A 26,018-nucleotide genomic window follows, 5' to 3' on the forward strand; every position below is an offset into this window, starting at 1 on the left:
AAAATTGACTTAAAATTTTCTTTACATTGTTTGTTTTTGTGTATAGTCAAATGAACAACTTGTACAGTACAGTCTATTAAATGTAGGCAACTTAGGTCTTTAATTTGATACATATGAAAAGAAGATTTCTTCATTATGTATTTTTAAAGTACAGAAACGATCACAGTACAGATCGTGACAATACACTAAAAATTCTCACACTTCTAGTGAAAACCTTTTTACAGATTTTATTTTATTTTTAAAAAAAACTAGAGAAATTTATCATAATAAAAACCCTAAATATAGTGATTATGGGGAAATCTTATAAATTTTAATATTACAGGAACAAAAAGTTCGAAGTAACAACACAAAAAGTGTTAAAGGGACTATCAGCCATTTTGTTTATTGTGATAAGGCTTATCAGGATCGACAATTAATATTCATGTTTGTTTCTGCAAATTAAGTATTTGGACTATATTTAAATAGCAAAATAATCCTTTATTTATTTCCCAAAATGAGTGGATAACTTAATTCGTTTCGACTTAGAGGATGGCAGAGGTGTTACTCATTTCGCCTGTGGCACCTGTGAACCAAAGTCACGGAGGCGAGTAACATTGCCCACGCCACACTGCCACAAACCCGTTCATAAGGTGGGCCACATTCATTCATCACACACAACAGAGGACAACACAAGAGAGATAAACATCCATGCCCAGAGCGGGATTCGAACCCGCGGGCATTGGCTTCGCATTCAGGCGAGCTAACCGCTCGGCCACCTGGCCGGCGGTAGATAAATTGTAACAAAACATCAACATGGAAATTATTAATTCCATGTTGTTGTGGAACTAAATTCCATGTTGTTTGGACTGAACTAAATTCCATGTTGTTTGAAACTAAACATAGAGATTATTTTCCATGTTTAGTTTTAAAGATAGAGTATCTCAGCTACATAAAAATAGAAAATAGTTTAAACTAATAGAAATATTTGTTTCCAGATATTGAGTATTTGAAATATACCGACAAAACTGTTAAAGTCAATTTTCAAGCATGTTTACATAAACTATTTACCTGAACTATATAAAAACAGTTTAATTTCATTATAAATAAAATGAAGTCATTCGGGGTTTTTCTTCAAAAGATTTCGTGACAAGAATCGTAAAATGAAAATAATAAATAGAATGAATTGAACGGCCCACGTGATTCAACGTCGTTGTAGTTTATTTACGTCGCACTAGAGCTGCACAATGGGCTATTGGAGACTGTTTGGAAACATCCTTGAGAATGATCCGAAGACATGCCATCACAATTTTGATTCTCTGCAGAAGAGATGGCACAACCGCTACGCGAAGTCGAGTACTCTATGGTAGAACAGTACTACACACTCAATACTGCACACTCTCGGCCCCTTCGTAGACTGATCCAAGTGGTCACACCCACCAGCACACTGACAGCAGCCAGCGATGCTTGACTTCGGCGTTCTACTGGAAACCGTGTCTTAACGATCAGTCCACTGCTGGACCCATGTGATTCGAATGATTAATGACAATACAGTAAAAAAGATATTGCTTTTTAGACCCTCTGAAACAAGAAAGCGGGGAAGGCCGCTGTTAAGATTGGCTGACTAGGTGGAGTCTGAATTTCTTGCAATTAAGGAAAATAATTAGAGATCAAAGATAAATCTGAAGTTTGTTATGGAGAAATCTTCAAAGAAGGAAGGCATTGGCTCACATTGGGCTGTCTATCCAACCATGATGATGATGAAAATAAATTGCACGAAAGCATCGTTTTTCATGGAATGGCTCATAAACTGAACATTATATGTTTCAGTAAAATATAAAAAAATCTGAGCCGCGATGGCTCAGGGGACAGAGCGGTCGCCTTATAATGAGGTGAACCGGGTTCGAATCCCAGCGATGGTAGGTCGATACGAATTCCACATCCAGCTTGCACCGACCACAGTGCTGACGCGAAATATCCTCAGTGATAGACGGATCATGGGTTATAGTCCTCTCGCCATCAGGCTAACAGTGAGAGTTTTTCGTGATCGTCCTCTCGATTTAACGCAAATGCGGGTCAGTTCTATCAAAAAATCCTCCACGATTGCAAATTTTTCTCAATAGTTGATCCAGGAGTTCCCTTGTCTTCTTCATTGGGTTCAAAGTTACAAGGCTACGGAGTTGAACATTAGTAGTCGTAAACCCAAAAATTGGGTCAGCTTTTCAACGACGGTTACAACATAAAATAAAGATATAAATCTATAATCTATTCAAAACAATCTATAATACTAGTAAACTAATCTATAATATATTCAGAAATACACTTGTTACACCATTATAATCGTATAGAGAATGCTTTCAATTTAAATTTTAAAAATTACAATAAATTCTAACAACATTTTAAAGACCCGTTTCTCTTTATTGATTTGATGTTTTACTGAATCCTCCTTTTCATTAACGCAGATCGGAAATAAATGTTCACAAGGTTAATATCAAATAGAAAGCAGCTTTAACCGGGGAGCAAAGACATATTGTTCAATATCACATTCTCTGACATAAGCTTATCTTAAAAGATACATGAGAGCTGGAAGCGTAACCCGAAATAATTTCTCACTCCTCAATTGCGATATCTATAATCAATATTGAGAAACGAGAAATCTAGTGGATGTAATACGAGATTTTACGGGATTATTTTGACTTGTGTTCAAAAAATTCGCAAATATCGCAATGAATGCCGCAAGACTTTAAAATTGCAAAGTGATTTATGTAAGAATTGGTTTTTAAAACGTCTTTAAATTTTCAATAAGTAAATATAAATATTGATTCCATCAAGCATAATAAAGCACAATTTTCAAAAATATCTAATCATTTAGATGGAAAATCAGTTTTAAAACTTCAAAATCTTGATTATTATTTATATAAACCGGTGGAATCTTTAAAGGTGTTTTAATTATTAAAGCAGCAGTAATAGCATAAAATGAAAGAGGCCTTTGTTTTTCAAACAAATTTTCATGATGTGGCCGCAAATTTTTCTGGGAAACTTTCTTTCTCTCTAAAAAGTTATAAAAGAATTGCTGAAACTTTTTTTTAAAAAAAAATATCTTTAAATTTAAATAAATGATCTCAAGACACTGAATCTGTAAGATATCACTTGATTAAAAACTTCATTCGCTTCAACAATATACAAATTGGAAATAACAGTCGACATATTTCATGTGCTCAAAAACAGACGCCCGTTTTCAAGGACTTGCCAGATGTGAATGAGAATTTCTTCTCATTCTCTAAATTTGTTTCAAATTAAATTTACAAAGCTGAGTAGAGAGCCCAAAGCAAAAAAAAAAATTTTTTTTCGTTTATTTGATAACAGATCTTTAGTGCATAAAGGTTTGTTCTCATTTTAAGTAGCATTGTAATAAAATTAAAATAATGTATAATTTTACCACGTTTATATAAACTTGCCTTCGTGTATGTCTGTCCGGGTGGAATTTTGTAATCGATTTTAAACTAACTTCCCGACTAGCTACAAACTTCAAATTTAGCACACAGTTCAGAATTGGATGACAATGCATGAAAATGAAGAGAAAAAAGACATGCAAAGTAAAATAAAATTAAAATTTAAAAAAAAATATTTTCGAGATTGTCTTTTGTTGTCGATTCCATTATTTCAAATTATTACGTGTCAGGTGAAAAGATTTTTGTTGTCGGAGTATTTTTATTGGCTGAAAAATCACGTGGTAGGATCCAGTTTTTCCTCATTCATTTCCAGATTGTTTTGGTTGTCATCAGCATAAAATTATTGAAAGTCGTAAAGGTATTGTTTTTCTATAAAGATTTTTGTATCCCTAATTTAAAATGAAAGTTCTATTACTTGAGTAGTGGTCTTGTAGTAGTCTTGACTACTCTTGACTAAGAAAAATAATCTAAATAAAAATATATATTTTTAAAAACCACGTTTTTTGTAGGGAAGAATAATAATTAAAAAATAATAATGTTTTAAAAATATAAAATAAAAATTAAAAAAATCATAGTTTAAAATAAAAAAAATTCGAAATAAAAAAATTCAAAATAAAAAGTAATATTTTTAAAAACCACGTTTTAGTAGTGGAGAATAATAATTAAGAAAAGAATTGAAAAACGAAAAACGTGGGGCGCATGAAATACATAACAGTACATATACACATTTTCTTACTCATACTCATGCACAGCCACATATACATCCACATGCATATGCATATACAAAAGCATATTCCACATCCACATTCAGATACAATTACAATTACTGATATACATACACATATTCTCAAGAGCACACATACACACACTAATATAACATTACTGTTATGTATTTCATGCGCCCCACGTTTTTCATTTTCAATTTTTTTCTTAATTGTTATTCTCTACTACTAAAACGTGGTTTTTAAAAATATTACTTTTTATTTTGAAATTTTTTTAAATATCTTTCGTTCGCAAATTTCGCTACTAATATATTGCAACATAATAAGCTTCAGCTAATCTTTTTATGTTTATTCTTTTTCTGTAAATATTTTTCTTAATTTATTATTCAAATCTAAACGTTCTTTCTCATACTTTAAAATTCACTTCCTGTCTTTTTATCTATTCTTAGTTCAAGTACGCATTAATTAATAGTCAGACATTTTCCCCTGCAACTAAGCGTGAGAAAGCTAAATTTCCCTAGATCTATTTAATAGACCCATTATAATTATTAATGTTTCCCCTTTTCTCGGAAACCTAATAAACTAGAGGGAAAATTTGCCGAGCCATACCACGCTACTTTGCCTAAGATAAAAACAAAAGCACTCAGATTTCGGGGTGTGATTGCCAATGCTTGAAATGATTTAAATAGTGCTCTGTCATCTCTTTAAAATGACTTAAATATCATCGTCCTTTTAACACTAGATTGCCTAAGATTGCAGTGTTTCCCAAACTTATGAATTTTGTCTACCCTTTCTAAATTTTTCGTAACGCTGTGTACCCCTAATAAAAAAATGAATGTATTTTTTACTATAAAAAATGCACAAAAGTTAAAAATCACAACTGGCTGTTGACACCACGAATTATTAACTGTTAATTCTGCCAAAAATAGCCAATAGAAAAACACGTAATCGTAAATTTTCATGGCTAGTTTTGTTTTTAAATAAAAATTTTTGAAATTTTCATATGTTGCAAGATATTTCGCATAAGAACGCGTACCCCTGCTGAACTGTTCCCGTACCCCTGGGGGTACGCGTACCACACTTTGGGAAACGCTGGCCTAAGGAAATCATTTTGACTGCTTTTTAATTTCAATTCGAAAAACAATGTGGTATATAATGACGAAATTTTTTTTAGAATTTTGTGACTTTTTGTACAGCATATAATATTTTTTATTGTTAATATTTACTAATAACGTGTAATGTAACTGTAAATAATATTAAAAATTAATTTTAAACAAATTTCTTTATTCTTTTACAATGCAGTCATTTTGACTGCTTTTGGGCAATATAGGTATATACTAAGTTTCAGTCTTTCTAGTGTAAATAACAGAAGTCGATAATTGCATAACAAATTCCCAAGGAATATAATTTTTTAATAACACTAGTGTGGCATTACTCCTTAATATATTGCAAATAATAAAAAAAAAAAAAAACGAGAATTCCTTAACTTTCATGCCCGTTCGCTTAGGTAAATTGATTCTTCGAACTTTTTTTTCTTCTTCCCTTTTCAAGAATATCCTTTAGACTGTGATCTGGCACAGAGAGGAAATGTCGAAAAAGAAGTTTTAGAATTTTATTTATATTTCCACCAACCCAAACCCTACTCTTATGTTGGGAAATCGGATGCAGTTCGATTTCTTTTTTTTTTTTTTTTTTCACCAACAAAATAGAATAAGGGTTTTTTTCGAAATAGACTGGAAATAGCTACAAGATAAAAAAAAAACTCATGTAGCTGAGAAAAGTATCCCTTTCAATTTTTGCAGAAACTGCTATAAAAGTAGAATAAGAATTTTCGAATAGTACACAAAAATCAATACATGAGACACAAAGTACTACTATGGGGTTTTAAAAGTGATTGAAACAGCTGTCAAAAAAAAAGAAAGGTTTCTTCGTACAAATATGGAATTCTAAGGCATATATAGAAAAGAAAAAGGAATAGTGAAAACGTCAACCGTATCGTCAAACAAAAATGTATGGGAAACACTGATGCCAGATCCAAATAACAAATATACGTTATTTAAAGACCAGATGACGCAATTTTTATGTGTTTCTCTGGTGTAATGTTTGACATTTGACTTCTTTTTTTAAAACATATTTATGAGCAGAACCAACAAACGCTCGAAACTACTGTAATCGCTACTTTTTTCCATAGTTTGTAGCGTAGCGCACTATGGGATAGAGCGTTCAGGTGATAGAGCGTTCGCCTTTCAATGAGATGAACCGGGTTCAAATCCCGGTGATGGCTGGTCGATACGAATTTCGCATCAGACTTGCACCCACCACAGTGCTGACGTGAAATATCCTATTGGTAGACGGATCATGGGTACAGAGTCCCCTTCCCGTCTGGCTAACCGTGGCAGGTTCTCGTGGTCTTCCTCTCCATGTAACGCAAATGCTGGTTAGTTTCATCAAACAAAGTGTTCCACGAAGGTAACTTTCTCCCAATACTTGATCCAGGAGTTCCCTTGTCTTCTGGATTGAGTTCAAAAATGACAAGGCTACGTATTTGAACATTAGTAGTCGTAAATCTAAAAACTGGTTAGGCTGTTCAACGACGGTTATAAAAATAAAATCACATAGTCGGAGTCGTGGTGACTCAGGGGATAGAGTGCTCGCCCCCCAATGAGGTGAACCGGGTTCGAATCCCGGCGATGGCAAGTTGATTCGAATTTCGCATCGACCAAAGTGCTGACGTAAAATATTCTCAGTGGTAGACGGATCATAGGTTAGTGTCCCCTTGCCGTCTGGTTAATCGAGGGAGGTTCTCGTGGCCTTCCTCTCCATGAAACGCAAATTCTGGATTTTGGAAACCCCAGTTTCAAAGAACAGAAGTTTAAGAAGAAGACGATTAATCTTCTAAATTCAGCTTTTAGTCTTCGAGGAATTATTATTACAGTAAAATATTTGAACTCCTATGCCGAAAGGTTTCTACTAAAGCTTTGTTTTGTCAAATTTTCTTCGAAAAAGAAAAGTAAATTTTTTTGGGGGGGGGGGGGAAATCACAAAAATTAATTTTAAACAAATTATTTACTATTTAATATATAATTATTTCTTTCTTACTTTTAAAAATAAAATTATCATTGTTGTATTTAGACTTATAAGTCAACTATCATTACATACATATCTAATAGTAGTTATTCTTATGTTTCATGACTCCACTTTTTAGAGTAATATTTTGGAATATATATTTCTACTTTTTAGAACATATTTGCCCCTGAACTTGTTATCTGGAAAATCTTTTAGCGTCTCTTCAACTTTGAGATATCGAGTGTATTATAATTATTTTTTAAATTTACTATGCCAACACTGTTATTCTATTAACTTTCTTTTACATTGCTTTTCTTATTGGAAGAAAGGAGGGAAATTTTCCCAATCAAAAATGTAATAATGATATTAGTGATAGAACGGAATAATGATTGAATGGAACATAAAAAAAAATGGAATTGAAATTCAAAAAAAACAACCTAATTTTTTTTTTATTCAAGCAAAATAATAACATCTAATTTTATCTTAAAAGAAAACTTAATGAAAAAGGCTTAAAACATGTAACATTCAAATGAAATACATAGAAAAATACAAAATAATTATTATTCTATAAATACAAATTAAAACGTCAATATAAAAATTCATTATCATTTTATCTCCTGAGTGAATATTGCTATTCAATTGAGTTTTAATTCTTTTAAAAAAGTTTTCTTTATTTTATTTGATGCATTTATTTTATTTTTAAAATTTCATAAAATTACAATTATAAAAGTTTTTTTTAGAAGAAATTAAAATGTTCTTAATTAACAATTACATTTGTAAAATGTGCTAATTTAGGCTGCAATTTCATTTGAAAAAAACTTATTAGAAAAGCTTAAAAAAAAGTGTAAACTGATTTTTTAAGGAAATAAATGCATTTCTGTGGTTAAAATGATACGGCTTTAGCCTCCTAAAGCCAAAAAGGCCGTTATTTCGATAAAGAAATAAAACTAAGTTTCATTCCAACAGAAAAAAAAGTTAACTCAAAATTTCCGGCATATATGAGATTTGAGAAATCCATACAGAACGAGATAAGACAAGTTTGATCAAGGTGACAAAAACATATTTCTTATTTCATTTACTAATTGAAATATATTGTTTCAGGTATGTGTTTCATAGAGGTAATATATAATAGAGTGTACACGTCACGATAATATTTGTCCCTATGATAAAACCACGTGACTGAAAGCGAATCAAGAGAGAGTTTTTCAACCTTCCGTTTCTCCTTGTTTTTACAATGAAAAAAATCGATGCTGGAATTTTAAAGCCAAAAATCTTAAAATAATTTAATCATGATAATCATCTAAAATTATGTTATTCATTTAATAATCCTCTAAATTAATTAATTTTGGATTTACAATAGTTTTATTTAGAGCCGCGAAGGCTCTGGGGATAGAGCGCTCACCTTCCAATGAGGTTACCCGGGTTTCATCCCAGCGATGGCTGGTCGATATGAATTCCGCATCCAGCTGGCACCGACCACAGACCTGACGTAAAATATCCTCAGTGGTAGACGAATCATGGGTTAGAGCCCCTTTGTCGTCGGGTTTACCATGGGAGGTTTTCCTCTCCATGTAAAGTAAATTCGGGTTAGTTCCATCAAAAAGTCCTTCACGAAGGCGAATTTCTCCCAGTACTTGATCCAGGAGTTCTCTTGTCTTCTGGATTGGGTTCAAAGTTACAAGGCTACGGAGTTGAATATTAATATTTGTAAACCCAAAAAATTGGGTCGGCTGTTCAACGACGGTTATAAAATAAAATAATTTTTTTTTATTTATAAAGAACTTTCAGAATGTTCTTTTCCATAAAACATCACATTAATCCCGATTACTCCATCTTATTCATTCTACAATCCAATATATTTAAACTTTTAAATCTATCTTAGAAGTAAATATAGAAGAAAAGAAACGCAACTTAACCATGAAGCTACGATTTTTAGAATTATTCAATTATTAATACATTATTCTTTTTAATTTTAGTGCTTAATTGTTGTGGGCTAAGTTTTGGCGACAACGTTGCTTCTTATCGATTATTTACGTTGAGTTTTTTATCTTTCACTAATGTTTTCGAGAAAAAAAAATTTCTGTGTATAATTTTAATTTCAGTAGCATGCTTTGGATTAGTTTTGCAAAACGGGAATATGTAAGAGTCACAACGAAACGATTTGATAAATAAATCAAAGATTTTTAATACTAGATTATTAAGTCTTTAATAATATCATCAGGTCATTTTCAATTGAAATCGTCAATTTTTTTCGAAATTGCAATATTATCGAAAAGAAAATCGAGAATACTAATAGCTTAAAAGCTTTTTAACCTTATATTAAAGCTTTTTTTCTAAATTAAAGCTTTTTAAATAACGCCTTATTCTTTTATATTAAAGCTTTTTAACCTTATCATAATATGTTCTAAGTTAAAATAAAATCAAAAAGTTATAAAGAGTGAAGCAAATTTTTTTGAAGTAATGCAGAATTTTTTTCACAATTGTTCCATTTTTTGAATCCTTAATATGTCAAAAATCCTTTATTATAAACGTATTTAAAATTTTTAAATGCCAGAAAAGATATCTATGATTTTACAAGATGCAACACTATTGTAAAATGTGCGTTAAATAATATTTTAAACGAGATTTGTATATACTTTAGTATCGATTAATCTACAAAATATTAATATACTAGTATGTTAAAAAATAAACTCCATTTTTGAAAACTCTGAATCGAATTGTAATAAGTTTTATCAAACGACACATTTTTACCGTTTCTAACACCATTATCCTTGATATAGAATCCTTGATGTGTCAAAAATCCTTTATTGTAAACGTATTTAAAATTTTTAAATGCAAGAAAAGATATCTATGATTTTACAAGATGCAACACTATTGTAAAATGTGCGTTAAATAATATTTTAAACGAGATTTGTATATACTTCAGTATCGATTAATCTACAAAATATTAATATACTAGTATGTTAAAAAATAAACTCCTTTTCTGAAAACTCTGAATCGAATTGTAATAAGTTTTATCAAACGACACATTTTTACCGTTTCTAACACCATTATCCTTGATATAGAATCCTTGATGTGTCAAAAATCCTTTATTGTAAACGTATTTAAAAATTTTAAATGCCAGAAAAGATATCTATGATTTTACAAGATGCAACACTATTGTAAAATGTGCGTTAAATAATATTTTAAACGAGATTTGTATATACTTTAGTATCGATTAATCTACAAAATATTAATATACTAGTATGTTAAAAAATAAACTCCATTTTTGAAAACTCTGAATCGAATTGTAATAAGTTTTATCAAACTACACATTTTTACCGTTTCTAACACCATTATCCTTGATATAGAATCCTTGATGTGTCAAAAATCCTTTATTGTAAACGTATTTAAAAATTTTAATTGACAGAAAAGATATCTATGATTTTACAAGATGCAACACTATTGTAAAATGTACGTTATATAATATTTTAAACGAACGAGATTGTTATATACTTCGATATCGATTAATCGTAAAATATTAATATATGAGTATGTTAAAATAAACTCTCTTTCTGAAGACTCTGAATCAATTTGTAATAAGTTTTATCAATAGACAAATTTTTACAGTTTCTAAAACCATAATGAAACTAAATTTTCTTATTTTTGTAAAGATGTAGACAATTTTTCTACATTTTATGCTTATTAAAATATTGGAATTCTAAAATAATTTTTTATCAAGCAAAGTTTTGTCAAAAAAGGATCGACTATCTTACTTTTCCTCTGGGTTGGTCTGGGTTGGTTTCCAATAGTCTGGTTGGCAGGGTCCTGGACTCGCGTTCGTGAGAAAGGGAGTTCAAATCCAACCGACGGAAGGCTCTCCGTGTAGTAAATGGTGATTGGTGCACGTTAAATCTATCGGGTTACAAAGTCTTCCATGTTTATATAACAAATGTTATCTCTGCGGTTACTGAATTGGAGATCGGTTGTTCTTTGGTCAGGTCAAAATTACGACATTTATATATAGATGGAATGGATGCATAAATGGGCCCACCCTATAAACGGGTGTGACGTATGGGTGAGACAGAAGTCGAATTCTTGGCCATAGATGGCGCCACTGTAAAACGAGAACAATTGCACCCCCTGTGCATTAATGACTGACGACAACAACAATTTTACGCTCAGCAGAGTACTCATCTCAATTGTAACACGAAGAGCCGTTGTGGCTCAGGGGATTGAGCATTCTCCTTCCAATGAGGTGAACTGGGTTCGAATCCCAGCAACTGCTGGTGGTTGATACGAATTCCGCACCTGGCTCACACCAACCACAGGGCTAACGTAAAATATTCTGAGTGGTAAACGGATCATGGGTTATAGTCCCCTTGCGCCAGCCTAACCCTGGGTCGTTTCCGAGGATTTCCTCTCCATGTAACGCAAATACGGGTTAGTTCCATCTTAAAGTCCTCCGCGAGGGCAACATTTTTTCCAAGACTTGATCCAGGAGTTCCATTGTCTTCTGCATTGGGTTCAAAATAACAAGGCTACGGAGCTGAACATTAGTAGTCGTAAACCCAAAATTGGCTTGGCTGTTCAAGAACGATAATAAACAGTCACATGACGTTCTTTTTTTTCTCCGCCAAAATGGATAAAAATATATAACACAATATAACTCTTTCAAAAAAAATGAATATATAAATAAAAAAAACACGCTTTTTGAGTGGGCTAAAAAATAATAAAACTCAGAAATTATTTCTGACCCACCTAAAACAAAACATGTGAGAGTATGACTGGAACTTATTGCAAATTGAAGTTATTGTAAAATTAATTTGAAATGCGATTTTTCTTGTTTAGGTTCACTTGAAAAACGTGGTTCTTAAAAAAATTATTTTCATTCAGTTTGGCTTCATTTATTCCAGAAGATAATAAAAGATTAGTAATGATTTGTTATCGTTTTCAACTGAGCAAACTATTATAACACTATCATGTAATTTTTAGCTTGTTTTGAATATTATGATAATTTTTTTTATTCCTATTAACTTTCTTATTAAATCAAAACTATGTTCTATACTACAATTAATAAATAAATTGGTGCAAAAATTACCTGAATTTTTTTAAAAGATAAATTTGCTTCAAAAATATGTTTACTTTTTCATTATTTTGTTTTTATTTTATTTTACTTAATAACCGTCGTTGAACAGCCGATTCAATATTTAGGTTAACGACTACTAATGTTCAACTCCGTCGCCTCGTAATTTTGAACCCAATCGAGAAGACAAGGTAACTCCTGGATCAAGTATCGGGAGAAATTTGCCTTTGTGGAGGACGTTTTGATGTAACTAACCCGTATTTGCGTTACATGGAGAGGAAGACAAACGAGAGAGCCTCCCACAGTTAACCTGATGGCAAGGCAATTCTAAACCAGCAAATAATAAATTTTACATTTTGTTTAGAGGTTTTGTTCAACGGTAAATAGAGAAAAATTCAAAAAAAGATGCGCCTTTTATAACAACATAATTAGTCATAATTTTAAACTACAATAATAATTACATGCATTTACAAAATATTCACACTGATTAAGGTCTATTACTCTTCATTATTTATTAACTCACACTCATACGTATAAAAATATTTGTAAATAGTTACGGACCACGTAAGGGAGGGGGGGGGCAATTCTTATAAGGATTCTACAAATGTACAAAATATTTTGCAATCACTATTCTTAATACCTATATCTAGAATTCCTATCATAATATCTGTTTGCTTACGCGTGTGCCTTCACTTCCCACGGTCAAATATTATTATCTATCAGCATTATAAATATTTAGATCTTTTGGTGAACAGAAGTAATTTTTCTAAGTAATCATTTTTAAAATAACATTTATATTGTTATAACAATACATTGTTTAAACGAATTTGATGAGCTCACAACCATAATTTACTTTAGCTTGCCAAACGGGCGTATATATTAAATACTATTTTTGCTTGCATCTCATTGAGCATGAAGCTGATCGTTAAGTTCTAAATCATTTAACAGATCTCTTGAACTGTACTTTATATCAGTGTATTAATGTTATTTGCACAAAAATAATAATTGTAAAACGGTTAATAATATTAGACCATTTTTTTTAAATAACTTTATCTTAAAATGCAGCGAAAAACTACATTTTAATAATAATAAAACAACAATTCTCTTTGTTATAAACTCTTGAATTAAAAGCATCATAATAGCAGTACAGGAAAATAACTTCAAATTAGGGATACGAAAATATTTATAGAAAAACAATGCCTTTTTGACTTTTATTAATTTAATGCTGATAGCAACCCAAACACAATTTGGAAATCAATGAGAAAAAACTGGATCCTACCATGTGATTTTTCGCCGAATAAAAATGTACGGACAATAATGGAAAACTGTGACACCATCACTAGATTTTTATCAATAGTAAGATTCTGTTTATACAGGGTGTTTCGTAAACACCGCAATTAATGTACTAAAGAATAACTAGCTTCGATAAATATAAAGTACTTACCAACTTGTATATTCCAAATGTTACGCAACGATTATTGTATAAAGATGTTTCGAAGTCAGTATCCATGTAAAATATTACAGTTTAGATTCCCGAACTTTGCGTTTTCAAAGTTTTTCTGCTTTTGTACTTTTCAGCACTTTTGTTTTCATAAACTACTCAGAATGAGTTTGATAATCAAAACTTTCTCACAAAAAGCAAAAATTATTCTTTTTTTCCCTAAATTTTAAAACACTTAGATTTGATATAATACGTAACGCTGCATTCGGAAAACTCATCCAGCGTTGCATTACAGACTGGCGTGTGAACAAAGTATTAGGTTGGATAAATTTACAAATAATCAGCTGCAAATATTTATAATATGCATTTTCTTTTGGAGAAAAAGTTTCCTTCTACCAAATTACATCATTAATAATATGTCACGATCAAATTATTTAATTCTTATTAACAAACTGTAGCATGATTAAACTAATCAAATCGTCATCATATTGTTTTAAATTCCATGAAAATTCGTCAAGTGGTATAAATTTCGTATAAATATCATCAAAATTTTTTGGCGTACATTTAATTTCATCATTGTTCTGTACATTAAAATGAATCTTTTTAACAACCTTTTCGTAGCTTAACTATATATAAGTTTATGCTTTCGAAGCCGAATATTTATAACACAAAAGCAGATTTTTCAATATTTAATTGTTAAATACCGATGCGAAAGTTTATCATCAATGCAATTTTAACTCCGGAAAAGCTTTTAATGTCTTCTCTGCGAGTTTTTCCAATTTATTTCCTATAAAATTACGCAGAATTTCTATCTTCTTTTTCTTTCAACTTTGCCGCTTATCTCTTAGAACTTATCACGTTAGTCGAAAGTATGTGAAATGAAGACTTGCCTCTCGGTGCTCAGAACAACATCACTTCTCCTACTCTTTCTTTTCATTCGGTAGATGGCGCTCTCAAGTTTTAGATGATTTCTGACATTAAATTCGTGCCGTCATTTGTCTACCTGTCTTTGAGAGCGGGCGGAAATGTAACTTCAGGAATTAATATTTTAATAAAAGCCATTCCAAAGTTACGTCTTAAAATAGACAAATTAGGATAACGGGATTAGGTTTATGACTTAAAACTTGGGCTTTTATGATAATGCTGAATTGTTTCGTTTGTAATGGCAAAACTTCGTAACTTTTATTAAAGGGGTTTATATAATAGTAAAGCTTATATCAGTGCTTTATTCAGTAAAATTTGTTTTAGCACTAACCATACCAACACTTAATACCTATTTCTACCTTAGCCGGACTTTATATTTCTTGATTGAATTAATAATATATGGATGCTAGGAAGGAAATAAACTATTAAAAAAACTTTACTATAATTAAAAAAAAAATTGTATATTGCCAATTTTTATGTATCACAAACACAAATAATAAGAATTTTTAATTCATTGCTCAATGCATTTTCTCACATATACAGCGTGTTTCCATTGTACATTTTTCGTAAACATATTTTTTCTAATTATTATTATTTCTATAATTCTTACAATTATTCTTATAATTATAAGTATATATAAGAATTTTAATTCTTATAATTATTTTCATAATTAATATTATTTCTTCTAAGAACTTGTGCTGTCTTGATTGTTTCGACACTTCTCCGGGTAAAAATTAACAGTTATTTAGAAATGAAGTAGAGCTATCAAAATAAAATATTAAGCTACTTACACATTTAGTTTTTGTCACTTTTTCTGACACAAAAATGCCAATCTAAAATGTTAGGTACTTTCTTGAAATGTGAATTCACAGTGATTCTGACACAACAGTCTTTGCAGAAATGTGCAATCATCAAATGCAATGGTTGAACACGCGTTACATCGTAATTTCTGATCCGTTAACCTTATAAAGCGATAAATTGTTTTCCCGGTCACATGACCCTTTTGTGGTAGAAATAAGTATACGACAAGTATTATTCTAAACAAACAAAATGCAAAAAATAATAATAATATAATATTAACTGTATATAATAGTTAGAAAAAGTGATGAAGTCAAACGTGCAAGAACGATAAGATGACAAGCGCATTTTAGATGCAAAAGTTTTTTAACTGTCATTTGGCCGGATATAGTATGTTTAGTGTTAAAATCATTAAAAACTAAATGAACTAATACAACTTTTTAATTCATGCAACTGATATATATATATAAATAAAATATGCTAAGTAAATTAATTAAACTTGATCAGAAATTATTAAAAACTAAGTTAGCTAATAAATTTTATTTACTAACGTATGGAATTTATGAAAACGAAGTGATATTGGTGTGTGTTAAATTAAACTCACTCTGAAATTCAATTCTGAAATTGCAAACGACCTTAACTAATGAATATTAATATGTAAAAAAAGTGATTGTTTTAAAAATAAAACAGGTGCTTATAACTAAACACTTTCTGAAATCGGGACAAATTGCGTTAATAAATGAAAATTATTAACAAACACAGATTCCTTAGAATAATGAAACTCATATATCAGCGTGTTAAACTAAATTCGTTCAGAAACTAAATTTTAAAAACAGTACAAATTCAATAAAACTTAATTAAATAAATAAGTAATTAACTAAATTGACGAATTCATATAATAATAAACTTCATATAAGTGCAATAAATTAAATTAGTTTTTAAATTCAAATTATTACAATTTTTTTAAATTAAATTTTTTTTTGCTATTTAAAAACATCGGAATTATCAATTTGTTTATTCACTGTTATTTTACATTTTCAAAATAATTAATAAAGGGAAACTTTTTGTGGGTAAAACTGCGAGTTTCCTAAGGCTTTGCAGCACGGTGATTATAACAGTCCGTCTAGGAAAATTTTAGTTTAAATTATTGCAATAAAATGAACAAATCAATTGCAAGTTACTAATTTTAAAGCTACAGTAAAACCGTTCGCAAAAATTGTATTTTAATACAAATGCAGTTGAACTCGCTTTTAATAAACGATATTGAAAATTAGTTGTTTTCTTTTGCTCATTTTGCTAAGGTCATAAGTTTGTATTACATGGAATCTTTATGCAGTTAAGATTTTGAATTCCAATTTATGGGAATTGTTATAAACTAAATTCTACTTCTTCTGAAAGTTGATCGATTTTTAAGTACTCAAGTGCTTTTTATAAATTAACAAAAAAGATGAAGAAAGTTAATTTTTTTTCGAATTTAAATATTACGGATGCATTTTTATAGAAAGTTTGCAGTATTTTCATGAATATATGAGCGATGAGAGTATGTTTTTCGTAATTAGTAAATCTGTAACTATAAACTCTTTTTTATCTTTTATCGAAATCTAAACAAAAACTAAACTTTCTTTGTCCCTACAATTGCATTTTATTTTATTATACAACAGTCGTTGAACAGCCGACCCAATTTTAGGTTTCTGGTTACTAATGTTCAACTACGCAGCCTTCTAATTTTCAACCGAATCCAGAAGACGAGGGAACTCCTGGTTCAAGTAATGGGAGACATTTGCTTTCGTGGAGGACTTTTTGGTGGAACTAACCAACTTTTGTGTTACACGGAAAGGAAAACCACGAACACCTTCCATGATCCTTCTACCACTGAGAATATTTTTGCACCAGCACTTCGGTCGGTGCAAGCCAGATGAGGAATTCGTGTCGACCAGGCCTCATAAGATAGCAGAAGTCAGCGTTGTGGTCGGTGCCAGCAGGAAGCGGAATTCGAGTCGACCAGCCATCACTGGGGTTTGAACCCGGTTCCCCTCATTGGAAGGCTCTACCCCGGGCCACCACTGCTTCTCGAAATTATATTTTAAAAAAAATACATCTCTTCTGATAATTCACAAAGAGCACTCGATCACATGACAGTGTTCCTAACGCACATTTTTAATGCTATTATTAAAGAGTTATATACTTAACACAGTTTTTCCGTTAGCGTTTTTATGGAAAATCACATGGTAAATATCCCATATTAATTTCCTTTGACGTATTTATTTTTCTCATGGCACTTTAATATCGCTTTTTTGAATTTAAAAGAGTTTTTTTACTACGCAATTCTATGATTTTTCCTTATAGCGATGTTAAAGATAAACTTATCGGTATCTAAACTTTTCAATACTTCTGTAATCATTGTTTTTTTTCTCTACAAATTACATAAAGTATACAATTATAAATTACAGTTAAAATATGCCTTAAATTTTAAAAACGATTACTAAGCAAAATTGTTCACCAATAGAATCGTGTTCTTATGACAGAAGTAGGAGTTCTTTTTTAGTTCACAAGTGAATAGTTTTAATTTTCGTACAAATTTATTTTATGACATAAAACACCAATTAATGCGACTCAATCATCGGGATTGGCGAAGGGCAGCAAACAGATGGTTTAGCCCCCTAATATTCTCAGGTAATTTCAAAAATTGATTATAAAAAAAAAAAAGACTTAAAATCGAGTTTTGTAATCGATACTCTACTTCCAGTTCACTCACAGAAAATTTTAAATATCTAATGTTTAAGCAATATTGCTTCGATTTACTTGTTTAGGTTCGTGTATCTATTTGTTCAATTAGATGATATATAATATAGATTCGACGTAATAATAATCAATTTTTATTCCGAATCATTCTAAAAAATTAGGTGTAATAAATAAGCTAACATTTAAAATTATTTAATTTTGTTCCTACTATTTTTATATTTTTATATCTTGTTCAAATTTTCAATCGTTAACAAAAATACTTTTTATTCATCTCCACTCAAGTTCAAACACATTTTTTTAATCTTGAAGTGAATGATACTTGATGTTAATTCAGTTTTTTCAAATATTGATTCATTAGTTAAATTTAATTAATTAATCTTAGATTAGATTTTGAATTAAATTTAGAGAAAATATTTTAATTATTTAATAAAAAAGTAACTAAAGTAAAATTTTTTTTTGTTTCTTTCTTTGGAATTAACTTTAAATTCTTTTTATATGACTTTTTTTTTTTTTTTAATTTCATTTAATCTGATTAAGCACAAGAAATAGGCTTGATGTTTAAAATATACAACTCTCATAGTAATCTTGTTAACATAACTGTAGAATTTTATTTTTAATTTTAATCGTTTCAATTTAAAAAAAATTAGCTAAAATTTCTAATTCATAATTAGCTAATTCATAATTTTATCTAAAATTATAAAAAAATGATATTATACAGACAGTTTACGTGCAGAAAATCTTAACTCACTATTTCAAGTGATTAAAAAACACTACGTCTAACACATCTCTTATTTAAGCTTTTATTTAAGACTCAATTTGCTTCTGTAATAAATTGTTTTTTAAAAAAAATTAAAATTAGAATTGGTTTAGATTTTAAAAAGGTATAACATTTAAAGAATTATATATAATACATACCAATTTCTACTTATAGAATTTCTTAATTTTATTACTTTCATTTTAAAACATTGAGAATAATCATAATAATAAAAACATTAAATAATAATTGTAATTTAACAATAATAATTTAACAATAATAATTAACATTTAATAATGATATTAAATTGTTTTTAAAGGAAATTAAATGCTAGAAATCGGTTAGGAGTTTAAAAAGGTACAATATTTAAAAAAAAATATTCTGTTTAATACATAGCATATTTTAGTTATAGAATGTCCCAATTTTATTACTTTCATTTTAAAACAACAAGCATAATCATAATAATAAAAACATTAAATAATAATTGTCCTTATAATGAAAAAAAAAAGATAATTCGCACACTCATAATTCACGCACACACAAAAAATTAAATGCTAGAAATTGGTTTTGAGTTTATAAATATATAATTTTAAAAAATTTATATTTATCACATATAGAATTTCTTAATTATAGAATTTCCCAATTTTATTACTTTCATTTTAAAACAATGAAAATAATCATAATAATAAAAACATTAAATAATAATTGTCCTTATAATTAAGAAAAAAAATAATAATTCACACACAAGAAATCTCAGTTGTGTATTGCTTCAAACACATCTTTCATTTATGTTCTTATTCACGCGTCATATTTTCCTGAAATCATTTCAAAAGTTATCTGCAAGAAATGAGCAACTGTCAGGAAAACTTATTCACAATTTCTTTTTTGTTCTCTCTTCCCTGCAAACTTTATCCATTTATTTTAATCCAGTGCAAGAGGGGAAAAGATAAAGATAAAAATTCTTTGATAAATTGGAATTGAGTTCTAAGTTCTTCGGCCTGTGAAGAGAACACTTTTTTCTTTTCATGGTACCCATTACTCAAAAAATATTTCAGTTGAAGTAAAAGCCGTGTTTCCTACATATATATATCACAGGGTGAGAAGAATTTATATTTTTGAGTCATGAGGAATTTTTTTTTAACCCTTTCAGTACGATTGGGGTTAATAAAAAAGATTTGATTTAATATGTAACGCTGCATTCGGAAAAGAGTTTCAATACAGAATTAAAGTACAAAGAAACAAACAGTAGGTTGGATAAATTTACAAATAATCAGCTGCATATATTTATAATATACATTTTCTTTCGGAGAAAAAATGTTTCCTGCTACCAAATTGCATTGTTAATAATTTATCACGATCAAATGATTGAGTTCTTATTAACAAATGATTGCATAGATGAAACTAATCAGATCGCCATCGTATTGTCATAAATTCCATGAAAATTTATCAAGTGGCATACATTTCGTAAAAATATCAAAATTTTTTGACGTACGTTTTATTCATCGTTATTCTTTAAATTAAAAGTTAAAATTAATCTTTTTAACAATGAAGTATATGAAAAATCTCCTGAATAAAAATCCATTACATGTATGCTTACGCATAAAAATATTGCGTATAAATTCGTGCAAAACATGTCATTATTAAAACACTACAGTGCGTCTAATAATTTGGTCTAATTATTATAATATACTAATATAATACCTGATATAATAGATATTCTCTATTTATAAAATATATCGTCTAATTTATCCGATCGTCTAATTTACATAATATATCGTCTAATTTAACCCACTGATATGCGAACGTAAACAAGTGCAGCCGGTTTCAGTCGCATAAAAACAATAAAGCTGTATAGTATCACCTGATAATTGGGTATAATATGAAAAAAACACAACTACTTCGATTAGTAGGAACAACATATGACGCAATGCTAAACGAATGGAATTTAGTTGTTGTTTATTTAGTTATTGTTATTAGTAGTTGTTGTTATTTGTTTTAGTTGTTGTTGTTTATTTAGTTGTATTTAGTTTCAATAACTTTTCTTTATAATGCAATAAAATCTGGCGAGCAGCTATTTAAACGATCGAACACTTCGTTTGTTTATTTGTGGCGTGAAGTTAGGCTCGCAGAAAATGCCGTTCATGGGTTAAATTTAGTAGGAACAACACAACCTGTGACGTAGCTATATTATACCAAATTGAGATTTTACATAGAATCTTATAGTGAGTCGAATAATTTGGTCAGGTACTGAATACTTAAGATCTGCGTCTCTAAAAATCCATCTTTTAAAACATTTTTAAATAACATTATGACATTACATGGTTATTACCTACTTAATTTATTTGTGTTTCCATCTCTAAACATAATGGAAATCTCTTCTTTAAAAAATTTAAAAAAAATGTAGTTCATTTGATAACAAATCGTTTTCATGATATTTCTTTCAGACTATAAGAAAACGATCCTTGTGTTCTTAATTTAATCTTATTAGTTTCCTTGGAGTTAACATATCAAAGAACCTTAGGGTGAAGAGAACATCAAAGAAGAGAGAAACAAATTGTGAAAATCTTTTGCAAGAGCTCATCTTGCCTATCCTAGAAAGGAAAAAAGAAAAAAACGAGGCTTATTATTTGTCGAAGACTTTTGGAATAAACTATACTACTCCAGTTATGATGGAACACAAGAGCCTGTGTAATTCTGTTTCCTGTGTAAGTTAGCCTGGCTCTTGAAAGTATTTGTGGGAAAGGAATGTTGACATCTAATGTTTTCTTTCGACTTAATAACAAGTCTACTAAGCTTATAGTTTTTTTTTCCTACTTGGAAGTCAAGTCTGCGTAGTTTCTCGTTTTCTGAAGAAATAAAAATAAGGCTAACAGTTTGATTATGTACAATCTCTGGCCATATTATTGGAAGCACTTTAAGGTTCCATGTAAAATTTTAATTATCAGGTGATACTATACAGCTTTGTTTTTTCTTATGCAACTGAAACCGATTTGCACTTGTTTACGTTCGTGTATCAATTGGTTCAATTAGATGATATATATTATAAATGTGACGATTCGATAAATTAGACGATATAATATACAAATATAGAGTATTTATTATATCAGGTGTTATATTAATATTAGACCAAATTATTAGACGCACTGTAGGGGAGAGTGGGGTCAATTGTAACAGGGTAAGATTGTAACAGAGAAAAAATTTCGAGTGTCGGATTCTAGATTTGGTTCCTAGGTGGCCCACAAGGTGTATTTAATAAATCTATATGTACACCCCTGCTGGCAACCATTTTTATGTACTTTTGAAAGAGTTACATCACAAAAGATATTTTCACGCTACGTAAGTACTTTTTTAAGTATTAGAATATTATATTGTAACAAAGTAATTTTGTTTAAACAAATAAAAATTATTAACCGAATATGTAAGTGGACACCTTAATTAACATTTAAAAAAAAGATTAGTTTTGTTAATTAACTAGCATTGTTTTTAACAAATGAAGCTGAAATGGCGTCTTTGGGACGATTGTAACAATAAGTAAAGGGACGATTGTAACAGCTGAAAATAAATAATCTTATGTTTACAAACCATTACTTAACTCTTTAAGAACCACCAATAGTTTCCTATATCATTTATATTATGTTGCATGTGCATTATTTTATTTGTCACCTTTCACAGCATAAATTAAAATTTTTAACCCCTTGAAGTTAAAAGTTTAACCCATTAGGTCTCTGCTCATTATTATTTTTACTCCTGAAATATCACTACAATTTTCATGAATAAAAAAATACATCACAACTATGATAATATGTATAATTAACTATGTTTTAGTTGAATTTATGAACTGTTACAATTGACCCCGTAAGTGGGGACAATTGTAACAAATGCACGACTGTCAAAAATTGTTAATAACTAATATAATAACGTTTAAAATAAGGTATTTATTATTTTTTTCTAGTAGAGGATAGTCTACTTTACTCGTCTATTCATTAATACTAATAATATATTGGATTTTTTGTTAGTTAAAAATAGTTAAGTAAAAAATGTTACAATTGACCCCACTCTCCCCTAGTGTTTTAATAATTGCATGTTTTGAAAGAATTTATATACAATACATTTATATTTCGAAGTACCTGTAATAGATTTTTATAACGAAGATTTTCATATACTTCCTACATGTATTTATTTCCAGTGTATTTATTCCAGTGTATTCCTACATCCAGTGTATTCCTACATCCAGTGTATCCAGTGTATTCCTACATGTATTTATTCCATTACAATGCTAACCCTACACTAACGTTAACACGTGCAAATCGTTTTCAGTTGAGTAAAAACAATAAACAGGGGCTATAAATGAAATGGAAAACATGTGCAAGAAATAAATATTGAATTGAAATTAACTTTTATTGAATGTTGAGCTTTAGAATGAGCTAGATAAAATTTCAAAGCGAATTTTACAAAACAAAAGCACAGTTTGATAAAGATTTGTAAAAATTCTCATAGCAAATTTCTCCTATATGCATTATCATTACCTTCAAATCACAAAGGCAAATTGCTTGTAGAAAAATCAGCGTTGTTATGCAAACTAAAATCTAAAGATACCACTAACAGTAAAAAAGAAAACTAGAGGAAGCAATAAAATCAAGGCAACACTAAAATGAGGACACTCCGCGGTGTTAACGTTCTTTTTCTCTTTAAAATAATCCACAGTTTAGTAAAAGTTTAAGTGACTTCCACCACCTCGTTGATATGAGACGACATATGACACGAGTTAAATAAATTTCTTTAATTTCCGGTAATAATTGCTAGGCATCGGATATATTAGATAAAAAGGGGCTTCCCTTTGTTGAAAGCAATGAACTAGATCATTTATTTGAAAACAACAATAAATTGAAAGCGATGAACTAGATCATTTATTTCAAAACGACAATAAATTAAAAAAGCGATAACCATTGATCTAGTTACGCCACTGCTGTTTTTTCTGTTTTGTTCTTTGGTATGATGCTCATTTTGTTAGCATTGTTTTGTTTAAAATAATTAAAAGTTGTAAGTTCTCTAACTTTGGTATTGGCAGTTTTTTTTGAAAAATTGAGTTGTGTTTTAACACCCTTAACAGCGTAGTTAATAATCTTGAGTGCGTAAAAGATGTAATTTATGAGTGATAGAGTCTTACTTGAAACAAAAAGAAAACTATGGTGATATATTTATATAAATTCGCATAAATTAAAAAAAACAAATTTCAATTAAAATATTATAAAATACTTAATTTGGTAAGTAAAAAAAACGTAAGAAACTTTTGTAAATTATAGATGAAACAATCATAAGTTTCTGAGAAATTCTTTAGCTATTTTTTTTAAAAATTTTTTTGCCCCCGTTTATTATCCTTGAAACTTTTTATCATACTTTTGATAATCGTGATTTACAAATACAAGGAATTAATGGTAAATAGTGACGGAAATTAAAATTAGTTTTCTTATTTGACACGCTTCCCTTTTAATTAAAATCTTTCATTAAGACCTTTTCTTTCGACTTTCACCTTTCCTGATTGAAATATTAAGCATTAACTGAACGGGGGGAAATGAGAGTCTTTTTTTCTCTTACTTAACGTTACTCTCCAGACAAGAAGAAAATGATAAGTGGCAGATTTCTTATTCATTAATTGTTTACGAAGACTTAGAATATATATATATATATATATATATTTGATGAAGCGCATAAAAATGGAAAAGAAATAAACTGTAGGAAAAAAGGGAAAAAAGCAAAGACAGGAACAACGTGGCCGACAGAGTCACAAAGAAAGTCAATACAGCCAAGAGAGAGGTAAACCACACTAGCTGTGAATTTTAGAATAAGGGTACACGGTAAATGATGCAATCAGGAATTTTGCACATCATCTATTGCCGCACATTGTTGGGACCTTGGACATAAATTTAACTTTGATAACACCAACTTTTTTTCAACCCGACACATCAGTTTATTTTGATGCTCTCATTATGCTCCATTTATATCGTCTAACTATTTATTTTCTATTTTATAACCGCCGCTGAGCAGCCGATCTAATTTTTTGGGGTTTACCACTACTAATTTCCAACACCGTAGCATTGCAATTTTGAACCCTATCCAGACGACAAGTACACTCCTGGACCAAGTATAGGGAGAATTTGCCTTCAGTGGAGGACTTCTTGATTAAACTAACACGCAATTGCGTTACGTGGAGAGGAAAACCATGAAAATCTCCCACGGTTAGCTTGACGGGAAGGGGACTCTAACCCATGATCCGTCTACCACTGAGGATATTTCCCTTCAGCACTGTAGTCAATGCAAGCCGGGTGCGGAATTCGAATTATCCAGCCATCGCCTTGATTCGAACCCGGTTTACCTCATTGGAAAGCGATCGCTTTATCCCCTAAGCCACCACCGCTCTATCATATTACATTTATATAAATGCTGATGATGTCAACTCCGTTACTTCATTACAATTTACGATGAAAAATATCATGATCTCATTTGACTGTTTCGCCGCCATTGTTTTCATTGGCTACCACAATTTTTTTTATTTGTTTTTTTACTACCCGTCGTTTAATTTTTTTTCTCCATTTTTTCTCCATTTTTTTTCCGTTGTCTTCACTACTTGTCTTTGTCTACACTACTACTAACTATTAATTTGTGTTTTTTTTTACTATTTGATTCTTTTTCACGTGATTTCATACGTGAAAATAGTGGTCTTGTTTTGAGTGCTCGAAATATATTGAATTTATCTACGTTAGTTTTTAAGTAAATGGAATCTTCTGTTTACATGCTTTTTTTTCCTATTCACTTTCTTGGGATGATTAATTTTCATTTTTCAAAAATAATTCATTCCTCTTTTTAGTATGTTTGGCTTACGAAGAGTTTTATTATATCATTTTTATACAACTTTAGTAATGGTCTGTGCTATTTTTTATGTAGAAAGTTGTTTATAAACTGTAATTATAATGACTCGAAAACAATTAAACGTTGCATTTTCATCTGAGATTTATAATTGATCACGTCATCTACTCAAGAAAAAGTGGAAAACTTTATTCGTAATCGATTAAATTTGGCG

The 26,018-nt window shown here is 29.9% G+C and overlaps 1 protein-coding gene across 9 annotated transcripts in view; it reads right to left on the reverse strand.

The window, feature by feature from the left end:
- The window catches only part of LOC107436775 (cell adhesion molecule 2), a 60,468-nt gene that overhangs the window by 26,243 nt on the left and 8,207 nt on the right, over positions 1-26,018 (reverse strand). The window contains exon 1 of one of the 9 annotated variants that reach the window (XM_043050605.3): positions 13,726-14,619. The exons of 7 other annotated variants lie outside the window; for them this stretch is intronic. The gene's annotated coding sequence lies outside the window, so the exon portion shown is untranslated. Of the gene's footprint in view, positions 1-13,725; positions 14,620-26,018 lie in introns of those variants that run through there. One more of the 9 variants, XM_043050599.3, reaches the window with a different exon arrangement.

This window comes from Parasteatoda tepidariorum, chromosome 3 (assembly GCF_982258835.1).
Source record: "Parasteatoda tepidariorum strain Cologne lab strain chromosome 3, Ptep-v5.0, whole genome shotgun sequence".
In the NCBI taxonomy this organism is placed as follows: Eukaryota; Metazoa; Arthropoda; class Arachnida; order Araneae; family Theridiidae; genus Parasteatoda; species Parasteatoda tepidariorum.